Source organism: Plectropomus leopardus, chromosome 12 (assembly GCF_026936395.1).
Source record: "Plectropomus leopardus strain MGB_pleo_1.0 chromosome 12, ASM2693639v1, whole genome shotgun sequence".
Classification (NCBI taxonomy): Eukaryota; Metazoa; Chordata; class Actinopteri; order Perciformes; family Serranidae; genus Plectropomus; species Plectropomus leopardus.
In genome coordinates this window covers 1011433-1030000 of record NC_142187.1, presented here as the reverse complement: position 1 = coordinate 1030000, position 18568 = coordinate 1011433, and the positions used below count along the sequence as shown (strand labels likewise).

General features: G+C 41.1%; 1 protein-coding gene across 3 annotated transcripts in view; it reads left to right on the top strand.

Annotated features, from left to right (window-relative positions):
- The window catches only part of LOC121951252 (cadherin-18-like), a 120347-nt gene that overhangs the window by 24791 nt on the left and 76988 nt on the right, over positions 1 to 18568 (top strand). The gene's annotated exons all lie outside the window — the stretch shown is intronic.

Genomic DNA, 18568 nt, shown 5'->3' with positions numbered 1-18568 from the left:
ATGGTTTTTAATACAGCTGAACTTATCTAGTTTTGTAGAGCAGAAAATAGTGATGAGAGCAAAGGCGAGCAGTAATTTGCTGCAGTGAGACGATCAAATCACTATTTTGTGATCACAAAGTTGTCTAACAAAGCAAACTGAAGTACAGTTTATTGATGGTACATATGTGATTATCTGTGCACTCAGCCCCCAGAGACAGATCTTACCAATGGCTCTGTGATTTTTAAAAAACATAACTTGAACAAGAGGAAATGCTGCATTTATTGAGGACTATTTTAAATGACAGATTAATACACATATGATGCTCCAGTGGGATACAGGGGCAGTGTATGTCACAAGGCAATACAAGGCAGCTTAATCTGTATAGCACATTTCATACAACAGGGCAACAATAAAATATAAAAAATAATAATGTATACAGATAAACAATAAAAGAGTAAAGAGAAAAGATGTAAAAGCTAAAACTAATTACTAAATTATTAAAAGATTTTAACATGAAAATAACCATTACTTAAGAAAAACAGAACATAACTAGATAAGCTGCCTAAAATGAGCGAATACAGAGAGAGTTTGAGAGAATTGCCCTCTTAGCTTCACTGTTACAGGATTGTGTCGAAGCAGGCTCATGCCATTGTATTCCAAAGGTTTGGTGTCACAGAGTCATCCCCTTTGAGAAACTTTTTTTTGTTTTTTTTTATTTTTAAAACTTTGTTTTAAGACCTTGGTGCTGCAGCCCTGTCAGCCATTTCACTGAAGTCACTGCATTTACATAGTAGGGCTGTACAGAGGGCTTCGATGAAAAAATACAGGATCATCAGCAAAAGAGTTAACCCTGACTCAACTCTGGCTTCAGTGTGATGCAATGTCACCACTTAGAGTTAGCTATGAAATTAGTGGCAGATTACTTTGTACTGTAAATGGTGTAATTTTACCCCTCAGTTTTTTGTAGTTATTGATAAAATGATTGCTGCTGTGATAACTTAAAAGAGTTGAACATGGGTCTTAAGGTGCTGCTCTTTGTCCTGACTGATAATCCTGTGAAGAGACCAATAATTCCTGCTCACACTTAACACCTTCCTCAGACCTTTATTGGGTACAGACTTTGCCTGTCCATCAACTGTACTTTTTTTTTTCATTATAGCCACAGTCATATTTTTATTATAGTTTCATATTTATACAAAGACAGCACTATTTTTACTTTCATATTATGCTGCATTCCTGCTAATGTACAAATATTTGAATTAAAATTAGACTTACATAAGATTCATCTTCACCTGAACTCAGTACCTCTCCTAAGGTTTTTTTAAATGTTTTTTGTTCTTTTCTTTTCTTTTCTTTCTAAAACAGTGGTCTTGGTACAGCTGCAGCATCCCTGTCATGAATGCTTGAGTTATGTTGGACAAGAACAGGGATAAACATTATTCTTCCTGGCTTTAATGTGTTCATAAGACTGAATATTGTGTTGTTTTTTCATGTGACTGAACAAATGAACTTAAGTTCTGTTGCTTTGCGACACAGACACAAGTCTCATGCACTCTGCATGTGATTGCTCAGGGTGCAGGCTGTTGGTGGTTATGAAAGCACTTAGGCAGAGCACATATTTCAATTTGTTATCACAGCTTTATATTCAAAAAATTACGCACTTCTAACTCAAACCTTAATCACATGACATTTAATCCAATGAAGGTTTTAAGATTGAAGCATTGTTAATAAAGTGAGTACAAGTGATGGCAGCCTTGGTGTTGCACTCTGTGGCATTTTTTTTCTCTTTTGGTTTATTTGTTCAGTTTTCAGCTCTTTCTTTCTGCATTAGAGATGATCTCAAACATTGGATCAGCCCATCAAGGCATTTTTTAAATTATTGGGATCAGGAACATTTAGCTTATAGACTATCCGATCCTTAGTTTTATATCAGCTGACAAACAGGTGTTTCAATTTCAACAACACTGAGCGCAGCCTTCATCACCGCTGCTCCACTAAGCTGTCTGTCTCTCCTCAATGCTGAAGTTAAGAGCAGCAGGTAAGCAGCAGCTGCCACCCCAAAATACCACACACCATAAATGAAAACCCAGTATGAGACTGTTTATTGACATTATTTACAGTAGTTATGAGCACTCATTTTATTTCAGCTCAGTGTGAGTGTCCTGGTTTGCTGTCAGATATGACACATGGTGTTTCTCCACCCTGCTCTGAGAAGAGAGCAGAGGAGACCAGTACATAGCTTACTACAGCCTCACTCGCCACTTCAAAGTGAAACAAAAGCTCCATGAGCAAAAAGCCAACATGGCTTATTTATTAATGCAGGATAGTCCACCCCAAAAAATGTGCAGATTACAAAAACAAAGAATACAGAATACCAATATGTTCTCACTCTGAACTTGTCACATGGTGCCGCTCTGTCAGGACACTTCTGCATCAACCTATGACTTTAGGCATCCTCCTGCATCAGTTGTTTATGCTCCAGGATTCCCTTACAGTGATGTCAACAAATGCACATGGTAAGATGACATCATGGTGGGATGACACAGCCTGTTACCATGATGTCAACAAATGCACAAGTGGTGGGATGAAGCACTGTGGTCCTTGTGTTCATACAACAGCGCGACCTGTTTAGGATTAGGCGCCAAAGTCACGGATGGTTAGGTTTTGGCAAAAGAGGCACATGGTAAGGTCTAGAAAGAAACACGCACACATCCACTCAGGAAGCAAACTCTGCACATGCCTTATGTTATGCAGTTGCTGGCAGCGTTATTATCTGATGCTTCTGTGCACATTGCATGTGGATCTGCCAGCATAAATAATAGGGTTGTTGACAGATAATTTATGTCATAGTTTTTGTCAACAAAACTGTTCTTGGCTGTTACATTTATTTATATGTATATCTTGTGAAAAATGAAAACACTGGAGTCAAATTCATTGTCTGTTTACACAGACTTGGTCCGTAAAGCTGATTGTGATTCTCTGCTGTCTTGCCAGTCAAGAGTCTTTGATCCTTCTTACCAGTTAATAAGACTTCTCACTGTGCAAGACCTTTGTTAACCAACAGTTGAAACTGTTAAAGTGTGGACAGATGAAGCCACAGCAGCTCTACAAGACTGTTTTGAGAGCACAGATTGGCAGATGTTCAAAGATGCTGCCACATAATAACATCAGTCTTGAAGAATATGCATCTTCTGTGACATCATATATCAGCAAATGTGTTGATGACGTGGTGATCACAAAGAAGGTGAGATCAATCTCCAACCAGAAAGCCTGTATGAATGGGGAGGTGAAGGCTCTTCTCAGAGCACAAAATGCTGCCTTTCAGTCAGGGCACAAAGAGGCATATATCATCACCAGAGCATGACTGAGAGCTGGCATCAAGCAGGCTAAGAGTAGACATCAGCAGAGACTGGAGAGAGACCTCAACAGCAACAGTACTAAAGATATGTGGCAGGCGATTCAAAATGTCACTACAAAAGCAGGAGCTCCCCCATCATATGTTGCCATGCCATGCTGCTGGACGATCTGAACATATTTTTTATGCTTGCCTTGACCTCTTCAATAAGGACTTAGCTGTGAAGTCTACTCTGCCTACAGAGGACTGGCTACTCTCAGTGACCACAGCAGATGTGAGAAAACTCCTGCTGAGAGTGAATATAAACAAGTCCAGTGGCCCCTACAAAATTCCTGGATGTACTACAAAATTATGCTCAGTTGTGATCAGCTTGTTTATGTTATAACTGACATTTTTAACATCTCACTCTCGCACGAGACTGTTCCCTCCTGCCTTAGCCATCATTGTCCCTGTACCTAATAAGTCTGCTGTGTCTAGACTTAATGATTACCACCATGTAACCCTTACCCCCATCCTGATGAAATGCTTTGAGAAACTGGTTCTCCAGCACATCAAAGACAACATCCCTGCCAGCCTGGACCCTCACCAGTATGGTTTCAGAACCAACCGATCCACAGAGGATGCCATATCTACTGCTCTTCACTCAGTCTTCAGTACAACACTCTGCAAATGGATACTGGACTTCTTCACATACAGACCCCAGAGAGTTTGAATTGGCAGTCACACTTCCTCTACATCAGTGCTCAACATTAGAGCCCCCCAGGGCTTTGTGCTCAGCCCCCTTCTGTTCACACATTGATGTCTGGGAATGCAATCATGGGTGTAACTCACTCACTAATTGTGAAGTATGCGGATGACACCACCATCGAGGGCCTTAATACAAACAATGATGAGAGTTAATACCGGGAGGAAATCAACAATTTTGCAGAGTGGTGCACAGAGAACAACCCACTGCTCAACGTCAGTAAAACCAAGGAGCTGATTGTTGATTTTAGAAAGAAGGTGGCAAAGACACACGCCCTTGTCTACATCAGTGGAGCTGAGGTGGAGCAGCCGAACAGCTATAGGTTCCTTGAAATTACGATCACTGAGAATCTATCTTGGTCATCAAACATCACCACCCAGGTTAAAAAAACACAGAAAAGGCTCTGCTTCCTATGGAAACTTAGGAAGGCTAAATTGCAGCACAATATCCTGGTTTACTTCTACAGAGGAGTATTAGAAAGCATAGAATAGAAAGCATAGAAACATCACAAACTGGCATGGTTCGTGCATGACCCAGGACAGGAAGGCTCTACAGCAGGTGATTAAAACTGTCCAGAACATCACTGATTCCCATCTCCAGAGCATCAGTGACCTTGGAGAGGTGATGTGTCTGCCCAGAACCCAAAGGATACTGAAAGACAGCAGCCACCCCAGCCACAGTCTGTTCACCCTGCTCCCATTTGGAAAAACATACAGAAGTATTCGCTGCCGAACCACCAGACTACAGAGCAGCTTCTTTCTCCAGGCTGTGAGACTCCTCAGCTCCTACTTCAATGCCAAAAAGATGTAGCAGGATTTAGGATCAACTTAAATTTTATTTCTTCTTAAACCACGTTTAAGAAAAATGACAATAAATCTACCTTGTTCCTCATACCTTGTATGTTGTTACTTTACTATTGGACTATTACTATTGGATCCAATACACTGAAGAGTCTTACTGCATTATATTGACTTATCTCATCGGTACCTGATACAACACACATCTTTTCCTTTTGCCTTTTTCCAACAAGCCAGGGTGAGGAATGAAAGATGAGAAATTGTGAGGAGAGTAGAAAGGGGGCAAGGGGATGAAAGGAGTACTGGGCAGATGATGAGAGGTTGAGTAGCAGTGGGGGTGAAAAGAAAGGGAATATGAAAGGCAAAGCAGAATTGAAGAAAAAGAAAGAAGGGATGATGAAAGGAGAGAGGAGAGGAAGTAAGGCAAGGGGTGAATGCAGAGAAGGAAAAAAAATGGAAATGAAAAAAAAAGACCTGCAGGACTTGTGTCTAAAGACCCCTTATGGGTCAGTAAATGTTACACTGTGCTGAGCTTTACCCCTGTCTGAAGTACAGCCTCATCACTCCTCTCTTTTACACGCTCTCTCCTGGGATTCCTCCCTAGTTCAGCTTTCTGCACCTCTTCCTCTTCCTCCAGGGCCAGCATAGCATTGGCTAAAAAATAATGCAAAAACATGTAAAGAGAAATCTGTCAGGTAGTTGTGAACATATGTCATCTTATTTCCTTTCTATCCACCATGCTCTGTCAATCAAATATCATGCTTCTCCTGACATATGATTGAGTCCAGCTGCCCCCTGAAGACATTTATTGGGAACATCTTGTGACATGAGCTGCTTGGATTTCGTTGGCAACCAAGTTGAGCAGACAATGAATAGCAGCGCCTTCCCATCCAGGCTGGTGTCCTTGATTCCAGGGATCACACCATGCATAATTTCTCTGATTTCATTACTGCCTTTGCAGTACCTGAGGTAAAGTTTACCTTTATGAGTCTTTGAGGGGAAACAACAGGCATTAAAACAGTTTGTGTATGTTTGTCTAACTAAATCCTGCCAGAGGCAGCCACAGCAGCAGATCTTAATTGGCTGGTAAAGGCTGACCTTTCTATTCTGGTGCACTAAGACGTTATCTGTATTTATTATGTACAGTAATTCACAAAATCCATGATTTGCTTCAATTCGAACCAAATGGCACAGTTCAGTATGTTTTTGATACAGCAAAACAGTATAAATGCTGGGGAAATTTCTAAGATTTTAAATATTTTTAATGTATTAAAAAAAATGTTATACAGTGATTGTGTTTTACTTTAAACAATGATGGTGCTGTACATGACTGTCCCATCTTCTGGGGTGTCTTCTTAGCAGCATATAAAACAAAAACAAAACAATGTAAAATGCAATATTATAGTTATAAACATATAAACTAATAAAGAAATTCTGTCTCTGAAATTTCACAGAAATTGCTTTGTTCTTTTAGACTTTCAAATGTTAAAAACTAACATCATTATTCGGGCTTTTGTGTTTTTTTGGTCAAAGCAGAAATTATGGTCTGAAATGGGCTTAGAAGGAACACTAACAATTCCACTAAGCATGTACGTGAAGCCTGTTTTCTACTAAAGACAAGAGTTTTGTAACTGTGGCTATATGAGTAACGTTGTTGATCCCCGCAGTGTTTTTCTTTTGTTTGAATCAGTCAAAAATGGCTGCCTAAATGCTGCAGGGATTACATTAGTTTGTAATGCTATGGCAACGTGGCTGGGCCATGTCAGATGGGATCGTGCTCAGACAGAACCAGTGGTGTTGTTATCATACTCGGGCAGACAGCTGGACGGCACCAGGCGCATCAAAATTCAACACACATGGACTTGAGAATGCTTAGGGACATTGTCAGGTAATAACGCTGCTGGTAATGACATACTATGAGGAGCCCGAGCATAGGGCAGGTGGGTTGGGAGGTGGATGGGTCGAACAACTGACTTTCTTCCCATGTGGATGTGTGTGTGTGTTTTTTCTACACTTTACCATGGGCCTCTTTTGCCTAAACCTAATCATCAGTGACTTTGTTGCTTAATCCCAATCACCATGACAGGCGCTGTTGTGTAAACATAAGGACTGTGCTGCTTCATCCCACCATGTGCTTGTGTTGACATCACATAGAGGCATCCCAGCACATAAAGAGCAGACACAGAAGGATACTTAAAATGTCACAAGTAGAAGATCACTGACAGAGTGGCACAATATGTTAAGTTGGAATAAAAACATGTTGAATTTACAGACAGAAGTTCCCTCCTCCATTCTGCCTGGTTTTACTGTTTTCACTGAAAAATATCTGGACATCTTATGCTTGTGGTTTGTGGGCATTGGCCCAGTCAGCGAGTTCAACATCTGCAGTGACTCACTGTGTGCCACACACAAACAAAAATCCAGTCTCCACATGGTCGTCTACTATGGGGTGCACACATGTTGCCCTTTCAGTGAAGTCTTGAGAGATAATTAATCTATTGTATATGTGATACTGCGTCTTTACAATTCCTTTTACTACCACAGGACACTAGACCTCTGTGTCTCCATATTAGCCAGATAAGTCTGGTTATTTCTGCTACCCAGCCCAGCCTACTCTTGAAACACCATTTGACAGAGGCATGAACAGAATCCCACAATATCTGGAGGCTTTCTCCCTGTTTGTGACAACGGATATCAATATTCAACCATGCAAATAAAACACCAGGGTCTAAACCTCAACTCACCAATGGAACTCTACACAAAATAGATTGGATTTTGTAAGTGAACCTGTAGCGTAAGAGTGTGTATACCTTCCACTTCACCTCAGGTTTGTCATCCTACAACATTTTCTCAGTCGTCACATATTGCTGCTTTGCAGTGGACTTCCACGTCTAAATATTACGCTCTCAGTGTCCTTCTGCGTCTGCTCTTTATATGCTGGGATGCCTCTATGTGATGTCAACACAAGCACATGGTGAGATTACACTGCTCGGGGTTATGTTTAGACAACACAAGTGCATGGCAACCAACACCAGGACATCAACAAAAGCACATGCTGGCACAGATGGTTAGGATTAGGGGAAGGAAGCACACAGTAAGGTATAGAGAAAAAAAAATCATATTCACACAGAAAGCAAAAACTGGACTCCAACACGTTCACATCCCATCTCATCACATGGTGGTGCTGTCAGTGACCTTGTATCGTTTGAGGTATTCTTCTGTATTCGCTGTCTATTATCATGACGACAATGAATGCACATGGTGGGATGTAGAAGCACGACAGTATGTGCCATCCGTCTGCATATAATAACAATGTCACTGGTTCTGTCTGGCGGCATTCTCAGCTGACGCCATCCAACCATGTTCCAGGTAGATGCGAAAGGTGACTGTCAAAGCAGTGGTACTTTAGGAGTTCGGAATGAGAATGGGCTGCATCCTATCATCACATCATCAGACTGGATCATCTGTCACCACCTTAATAAGTTACAGAGCAGATTAATGCATAGGCCCTCCCTGCTCTGACAGCTCTGACAGTTCATGTATGTAGACATCACAACTTGAGAGGAAGAACTTGTGTAAGCTCATCCACATTTTATGAGAATCCTGGTTAAGACTTAAGGCTTACTACTGTATTAAACAGATTCCTTTGGCATGGAAGAATCATCCCTGCTTTCCCTTTTGGTTTCGGATCGACGGATGTCATATGCTGTCAAGCCCTCTGAGGCAAATTGTGATTTGTGATAATGGGCCTTCTAAAACTGGCTTGACTTGACTTGTAAAACTTTAACTGTAGCAGCACTCACAGCTAGGATCATCATTTCTGCACCCTGTATTAAAGGCTCACTGTAATTGCTCCTTTAAGAGGCAAACATGTTCTGTTAATTGCTTTATTAATGATAACAGGGAAAGCAAATGGCACTTCCAAGCTTCACGTCAAGCCATTAAAATAAAAAAGTGCATACACTGTTGGGGCTGTAGTTTTAGTGGTGCAGCTGCTCTTTTCATCTGTTGGTGCATGAGTGTGTGGCGTGAAAGGTGCCAGTGTTCATATGCATGTATATTCGATGAGTTGTGCTCCAGGACATACTGGCCATTGGTAGAATCAGCAACAGACTCTTGCAGATGATTGGTTAATGGACAGGATGTAAACCGTAATTGTGGTTAGGTTTAGGGACAAGAAACTTGGTGAAGGCATAGCTCAAAATGAACCAAAGTTCACATGGTTACAAACATACATAACTGAGAAAGTCCTGTGTTTTGTGACTCAACCTGCGTCCTGACAGACAGCTCAGGACTGCCTGCTCTTTTAATTTTGTCGATGCATTGGTCACATGATCCCAGCCTTCCAAAATATGTGGGTTATGCACTGGCTCAGAGAATTACTGGCTCGTGATTATGTAGGATATATGCAAATTTAGGTGCATTACTTTTTGCAGGAAAACATACAGACAGACAAACAGTTTCTAAGAACAGCCTGAGGTAGTGTGGATAGAGTGGCGATTTTGTTAACTTTGTTTTCTCCAGTTTATGAAGTCAAGAATTTTAGTTGATCTTTTTTGGTTATTTCATGTCTTCAGGTAAGATTTGATTCTTAAGTAAGTTAGATGTTATTTTAATACACAAGAATTTTCATTTGTCATTGCAAAAAAATAATTGCTGTTATATCTGGGCCACCCCTGGACAGGACATAACAAGCAGTTAGGGTTCATCCATGCAAGACAACACAGCCACCGATCAGGTCCTGCTACAAACAGGGCCATTGCCACCACATTATGTCACACACAAACACACACATCCTCCCTCACTAATCCATCCTCTCCCTGCCCAACTGGATGTAATCTTGTCCAATGGCTGCAGCACAGCTGTAGAATTGACCTTTCCATCAAACAGCACTGTAATGTGGGGCTTGTCCAGCTGAGAATGCAGCGGATTTGTTCTAATCAGGATCTGCAGTTCACATGTCACATGTCACAGTTGCTGGTTGTAGAGGAGGGGAGGAAGATTCGGCAGGCTACTTTAGTAAAGTGCAGTTTGCAATAGCATTAACTGCCTAATTAATTGTATGATTGCATCAAAAATATAACCCCTTTCAGTAGAAAATAATGTTTATAGTAGAATTTGAAGTATTCAGCATGATAGCTATGGTTACAGTGTCGTCCGTTCTCATTCTGAAGTTGTCAAATATGTCCGCTCTGTCCGTGCCTTTGGCCTATGAGGATAACGCTTAGAACCGCCTTCTGTGTCCACCTGAACGTGGCTGGATGATGTCAGGAAAGAATGTGGCTGGACAGAACTGGTGGTGTTTTATTTTATGCAGGTGGATGGCCGTGTGGCACCGGGCACGTCCACAGAATGCAAACAAGGGCAGCGTCACTTGGGAACGTGGACAGACAGAACTGGTTGCGTGCACATGAAATGCGGAAGGACAAAGTCAGGTTGTAACACTGTTACTGTTATTGATGACTTCATATAGGGAGCGCCAGTGTGCTTATAGTCTGGTGTTTTCTTTCTGTGTGGATGTGAAGGTTTTTGTTTCTGCACTTTACCATGTGCCTCTTGCCTAAACCTAACCATCTTGATGGTTGGCGTTGGTTGCCATGTGCTCATGTTGTGTAATCATAAGGGTGTGCTGCGTCATCCCACCATGTACATTTCTTGACATCCCAAATTTTTGAGCTGACGCAGAAGAATTCCTTTATAAAAGATGCAGAAGATCACTGACAACAAGTACCATGTGATGAGTTAGGATGAGCGAGTGCTGTACAGTAAAGGTTGGAAATATAAGATTGTCCTGTCAAACTATGACTAAGGTATGGTCACATTTAAGTAAAACACTGCACATATGTTATAGAAGGCAAGTTCTGGTATCTGGCAATGTAGTGGCATTCCACACCCATCCACCTGTTTGTCCTGCTAAATATTTGTTTTATTGGCTCTGAAAATGCATCATATCATGATGTGATTCTGTGTAATTGCAACTTTAAACAAAATACAAAATCTCACTGTACAAAAAGGCTTGCACTGTTTTGAAGATTTATTATGCTGTTAATTATATATGCTGGGGATTGGAAATGATGTAAGTTAGCAAGGGCTCTAGTGAGGTGTGTGCTTGCATTGTGTTTCAGAGTTACGTACCCATTATGAACTATATTCTTTTTTTTTCCCATGTAATCCAGTTTCAGATGTTTTCAGTATTGAGTGAATGACTGAAACTAAGTGCTTGTTGCTGCAGTGTTCATATTTGTAAGTTTAAGGACGCATGTGCATGTGCCCGGCGTGATGTGTAGATAGAATTTTATAGCAGCTCAGAATATTCCCATTGTTTGTGTAATGCCATAGCAGTAGCCTCATTAAACCACAGGGTGTGGCCACTGGCCTTTGTAACAAGGTCAAAAGGCGAAGTTTATTTCTGAGGAATAATATTCTCATTTATATGTAACTTAAGGTTACCGTTTCTGTTAAGATGATTATTTAGTAAACAGTTGCTGCTAAATAAGGCATTTCAAACAGCAATTATCACAAAAACAACATGCAAAATCCTGGAGGGACTGATTGATTTAGTAGGATAAAGTGCTTTTTTTTTATAAATACAAGACCATGTGGTGATGGAAAATGTACTTTTGGTTACAGGAACAATTCCTTTTTTGTTCTGGCTGCATGTTCAGCACTGTCGTTGAAGTCAGTGTGGCTGTTAGTAATGCTGAAGACATGGACAGGGCAACGTATGTACCAGAGCTCTGCAAAGACATTTTAGAAAATGCTGGTTTAATGTTAAATAAATAACTGTTATAAAACATAGCAGAGTTTTCAGAATTAAAGGCAAATTACTTTCATAAGTAACCGCCATTGACTGTTAATAACCATGATTACCCACTGGGGCAAACCATAGAGCAGGGGTATTCAACTAAAATTCAAAGAGGTCCAGTTACTAAATTTTCCTCCCAGTAAAGGTCCAAACATTGTAATATGTATTAAATAAAATCAAAAATGTACAATTCCATATCATTTCAATAATAATTATTGTCAATTTTCAACAATTTTAACATACAGACACATTATTTGATTGCAATATGTTTACAGGTGCCATATTTATTAATATTATGAAAGCCTTTCACAAGGTCGATAACTACCTTCTTTTAGACGAACTGTATGCCATTGGTCTCTCAACACAGTCTCTGCTCTGGTTCAATTCATATCTTCACAACAGACATCAGTGTGTTTCCTATCAGGATTGCCAGTCAGACTTCAACATCCTGGACAAAGGTGTTCCTCAAGGTTCATCTTTGGGTCGGTCGCTGTTTTCTATATTTATTAACGATCTCCCACAAATTTGTTATGATTTTCGCATTCAATTATATGCAGATGACACTGTAATTTACTCTTCCAACTTTGACATTTCTTATATTCAACATTCATTACAGTCCGATTTGAACTCAGTTCAAAAATGGCTTCCTTCTAACAAACTTTTGCTGAATAAATCGAAGTCTCATAATATGCTGCTCTGCACAAGACCAGATTCCTTATATTCATCTATTGACTGTTCCATTAACTTCCTTGATGGAAAACCGATGGTAAAAGTTGATGAATTTAGATATCTGGGCCTCTGGTTTGATTCTCAACTTTCCTTTAAGCCAAATTTTGGTTCAGTTATAAAGAAAATAAACTGTTGTCTGAGAATAATCTATCACTCCATCAGTTGCTTCACATTAAAGTTAATGGTCCCTATACTTGACTATGCAGATATAGTTTACCAGAACACTTCTGACACGAACCTCCGTCCTCTCAACATAATCTACAACAGCCTCTGTAGATTTGTTTTGAGGTGTCCTTACAGAGCTCATCACTGCTTGATGTACGGGCTATTGAATTGGTAATCACCTAAATCAAGAACACATTATCACTGGTTGCAACTTATTTTTGAATATAATTTCTTAACTTATCCTCCATACTTAAAACAGTTCTTAACTCCATTCAGGTCCTCATATAACTTAAGGCATACCGAGCAGCTGTTTTTCTCTGTTCCCAAAATCCGTAAAGAAATTGGTCAACGTGCATTTAAATTCAAAGCTCCATCTGACTGGAACAACCTGCCTTGCTCAATTTGGTCAATTACCTCTTTTCATCTCTTTAAAGCATCCATACTCATGCATCTTCAAACAACCTGCTCCTATTTCTAACTCTATATCTTCTTTCACTACTTCTTTTGTCACTATCATGGAAACAGTTTGTTTATATCTTTGTTTCCCTTTATGCCTGTCTTTCTTGGTCCAGAGCTTTTGACCGTCATACATGGCATCGATTGCAGATATAACTCTGATGTTATTAACATGTAGTCAACATCCTAAAATGTATTTAACCACTGGTATGGTCTTTTAAGCCAGGTCATTTCAGTTTAAGTGCACTATGGTGACATCTAGAATCAAGGAATTAGGAAAACAAATGGCTCCAGGGTCACTATGCAGTATGGAAGTGATTATGTAAATACCATTAAAATATATATGGTAAATGGTAAATCGACTGTACTTGTGTAGCGCTTTTCTAGTCTTTTTGACCACTCAAAGCGCTTTCACAGGACATGTCACATTCACCCATTCACACACACATTCACACAGTGGCAGCCAAGGCTACCGTACAAGGTGCCACCTACTAGGTAGTAACCATTCATACGTATGCACACTCTGATGATGCCACATCGGGAGCAATTTGGGGTTCAGTATCTTGCCCAAGGATCCTTTGACATGTTGCCTGGAGGAGCAGGGGGTCGCACCGCTGACTATCCGATTAGAAGACAACCCTCTCTACCTCTGAGCCACAGCCGCTCATAATGTTCATAATGTTATCAGTTTCCTCAGACAGGAAGAATTGACTTTAGAGTGCCACTGGTTGATTCCATAATTTTCTATGAGAGGTGGCGTGCAGTCTAAAATATCAAACTAAGAGCTACAGCCAACATGACTGGCTCCCTCCAGTCCCGCATGATGCACCCTGTCCACAGACTCTGCATATGTCTGTGTGAAACTCTCAGTCTGTGTGTGTGTGTGTTTTGGCGAGATCAGTTAATGAATAGCGCCCTGTTCAGGGAATACAGTTGCCGCCAAGAATTAAAGAGAGCTGGAGTGTTTGTGTGTGTGTGTGTGTGTTTGTGTGTGTGTGTGTGTGTGTGTGTGTGTGTGTGTGTGTGTGTGTGTGTGTGTGTGTGTGTGCCTGAGCAGTGGGACTAACACTGCTCTCTGACCTTTATATTTATGCCATAATAGCAGTTTAGTGACCCTAGTTTCATTAGTGTGTATATTCCCAGAGCACAAGTTTCTTGTGCTCAGTTGAAATCCCCGTCCATGCGACAGGGAGGAGGGAGAGGTGGCAGAGCTTTCGGCCCGATCCGGCGGGGGTGGTTTTGAGTCTGTTCAGACCTGCCACTCTGGCTCTGCTTCCTCTCTCTTTCTTTCTTTTCTATTACTGCACTCTGGCATTCATATTTAAGTTGTAATTGCTGATTAATGACTCTAGGATCCTCATTGAGTGCTTATCCTTTTTACGGTTCACCACCTTGGTTCTGTTGAACTGCACTACGCTAATCCCGTTGCCTCTCCGGAGCATTCCTGCTCCCTTGTTTCCTAGCTTTTTCGGATCCTGGCCACAACCCTGGCTGTGCCTGATCGTTGTGATATCTGTGCTGGCACTGTGATCATGCCTTTGGTTGTACTTGTGCTGTGGCTACACTGATTCTGTACCCCCCGCTCGCCCTGATCGTGGTCTTGGTCCTGGTTGCGCCGATGCTGTGATCATGCCTTTGGACTCCTCCGTATCAATATATGCATGAGATTCTTTTCAATATCATCATAGACCCACAATGACCCACAATATCATCATAGAGTGCATTTGATAATTTCGCACCTATCGTTATTGTATTATGACATGCATCTGTTTATATTATTGCTGTGCCTCTCTCCCCCCTCCCCCCTCCCCCCTCTGTCCTTCTCTTTCCTTTTTGCCACAGTTGTATTTCATTTGTTATTTACAACATCTATTGCACATCTGACTGTCCTGGAAGAGGGATCCCTCATCATCCTCTACCGCTCTTCCTGAGGTTTCTTCCTTTTTTTCCACTCGTTACAGGGGTTCTTTTTCGGGAGTTTTTCCTTGGGTGATGTGAGGGTCTAAGGGCAGAGGGCTGTCTTACACTGTAAAGCCCTCTGAGGCAAACCATGTTTTGTGATAATTTGCTCTACAAATAAAATTGACTTGACTTGACTTGACAACCAACACATATGAAACTCATATGCCAGAAACGTAATGAATATGAAAAATATTTCTATCTACACCCACAAAGTGCTAAATGCAGTAGATTTTCTGTTTTACATGTTAATCTCAGAGGACTTTCTGCCACACTGGCATGTAAATGTTTGTAAATAATCATATCATAAAGAGTAGTAAGAAAAACTTTGAGTCTCGACTGCATTTTGGTGCCATTTAATGGTCACACTGTTTCTGTCCTATGTTGTCTGTCTGTCAGAGCTGCATTTACACAGGGACATACTCCATTCACACACAACATTCATGCACAACATCTATTGCACATCTGTCAGTCCTGGATCCTTCCTCTATTGTTCTTGCTGAGGTTTCTACTGTTTTTTTCCCACATTAAATATATGCAAGCATTTTTGACTGCAAGGCTATTCAATAGGCAGTTCTATATGTATAGTGTATCTATTAAGAAGAATATTCTTGATTGTCATATGCACATTTTGCAGCGAAATTTCTCTGCATTTAACCATCCTTGTGGAACAGTGAGCAGTGGCATGTTGCACTCGGGGACCAACATCAGTTCCTCTGCCAGCGCCCTGGTCAGGAGCATAGACAGATGCATTAACCTACTGTTTTTGATGGTGGTGGGGGAAACAGGAATAAAGGCAGGTTTTGCATTACTTTCGCCATATGATCCTGACGCAAAAGGCCAACTTGAAACGTAGCTGGATGTATCTGATGACAACCTGAACAGAACCAGTTGCAGTGTTATTATGGATGGATGGCACCTGCCACATCTCCATGATACGCCATTGGACAGCGTCAGGTTGAAACATTGCCAGTAACAACATAATATAGAGTGCTAGGGCGTCTTACAGGGCTGGCAGGAAGGGCACATGATGGGTCAAACAAAAACTGGAATTTCATCCAGGAGCCTGGTGTTCGTTTCCAGTCTGAATGTGATGGATTTTTTTCTCCACTTTACCATGTGCCTCCTTCCCCTAATCCTAACCCTCCATGCCAGCGTGTAAATTTGTTGATGTTCTGGCGTTGATTGCCAGGTGCTTGTGTTGCCTAAACATAACCACATGCTGTGTAATCTCACCATTTGCTTGACTTCATGATAGCAGCATCCTGGAACATAAATATTAGATGCAGAAGGGAACCTGGAGCTCAATATGTAGATGTAGAAGATGTAGAAATACAGAGGCAGACTGACACTGACAGCACCCCCAATATTTTAATAGATTGAGTCCAATTATTTGATTGGAGGTAGACAGAAGAACATACTGCTTTGAGCTCTCTGCACACTTTCCACATTCCTGTTTTACATTAGAGCCACATCAGCTATTAGGCTCAGAGTGCAGCCACAGAAAAACACAGGGGACCAGGTCCAGTTCTGATGATGGCACTGCACAAGGACAGACGAGAGGAAACCCACACAGAAAAGCCTTTTTACACTTGTTCATTTTTGTTAACAAAGAGATGCACTGATGTTATATAAACTAGATGAGGCCTGTCAGATCGAAGTGAAGCACCTCAGCATGTCTCTGCTCTCAGTGGTAGTGATGGATCTTAGTGTAGCATGTCCTTTCAATCCCACAGAAGAGAATTAACCTGTTTAAATTAATAAGTGTCTCTTCCTGCCCGCCCACATTCCTTTTGATTTATATTTCACACCCTCACAAGCCTTTGTTCTTCCAGCCGCAGAGACATGCACAGGGGGAAATACTTTAGCCTCAAAATGTCACTTGCTGCTCCTTACTCACCAGCTGCTGCTTAGTAACACACAAGCATGCTGTTGTATTTTTATCCTCCTCCCTCTTTCTTTTGTCTTCTCCTGTCTCCCTTTTTTGTTTTAAATGTTTTATTTGGTGCCAGGGAGATGGATTTCCTTTGTCTGTACACTGCAGCTTTGTTTGAGCTCATACTAGCAGTGGATTTTTGTTCTTTCTCTCTTTGCAGCTCGTTGCGCCATGTTGTGTTGTTTCTCTTTCATTTTAAGGTGCCAACTACGTCAAGGTATGCCTCCTTCGACTATTTGTTCTATCCGACAGTGTTTTGGAAAGCAGGGTGTGAGAAGGCTGCAGATTGTTAGCAGATTCACCATGTTCCTTGGGCCTCAATAATATTCAACAATCCAATAACAAATCCATGTGCTGAAACACAGCTTTCTCTCAAAGACACAAACCTCTGAAGGCTTTGTTATCTGAAATGAGTGATTTTGGCAGGAAAGATGTAGCAAAATCAAGGATAATTGTAATTTTTTTTTTTTTACATTTGTTTAAAAATGATCAATAAATCTAGCATATATAGCCTAGGTGTGAGTGACCTGATAAACACCTGGCCATATGCTCCAATAAAGGGGGCAGCATTTTACCAGTCTACAACTGGCTCCATACAATCTATGTTTACAGTCACTGTTTTAGAAAAAAAAATCCAACTATTGGCTAACAGCAGGGCGAGAATACACAGAATTAATCCAAACAGCTAAACGCCTGAGAAACAGTAAAAAATACCACCAAAAATACCAGCATCCATATGTTGCACATTATGTCATTACAGACAGCCCCAAACTGATGCCATCTGGTAGTACGTCATACGCGACAAGTGCTTTTTGGTATCAGTGTCTGATGCTGAAATCACTGACCAAGTATTGGTATTTAACAAGTTGGGAATGAGAGCGGGCTGGTGAGATAACAGGAAGTATCAGATAGAGTGCTATTTGTTAGACCTCAGGGCTCCCTCTCCAGAGCCACTGCCAGCCATAACACACCTCATGCATTTGTTACAGATTCAGTGTTTCCTCTCTGGACTGACGTGGTGAATCTATGTCCATCCCAAAACCTGGACCATGGACAGCAAATGTTGAATTGCTGTCTGTCAAGAGCAAGGCCCAAAGTCGAGACCACATTTGGAACTTTGGCCAATAGACTGTGTGTTTTCCTTCCTAACACTGCACTTGAGCCTGACAAAGTGGCAACGCTAACACTAGCTGCACTCTGTATTGACAACTCTCTCAAAGACAGGACATCAGAGTCCTATCTGAGAGCTTGCTTGGCCAATGAGAGCTGTGGGCAGGAGATGGGGAGGTGCAGCATGATTGACACATGCCTCAGCAACTCATTGTGCTTACAGAAAACGTAGCGTATGCCAGGGAGCCTGCTTTTACTGCTATTGGTTCCTCGGCTAAATTACTCATAAATAGATGGAACACAGCAGCACTGGGTTCAAGTCATCCAACAACAATGAAACGTAACTTGAAATATCTGGCATAAGGGCATAATGCATCTAGGGTAGCAGCCTATAAAACTATTTACAAAAAGTAACGAAACATAACTGAACTTTTGCAGACTATGGACCGAGACACCTCGTGAACAACAACAACAAAAAAACAAAAAAACAAAACTGCAGGTTGTTAAGTATACACTTTTACCCGGATGT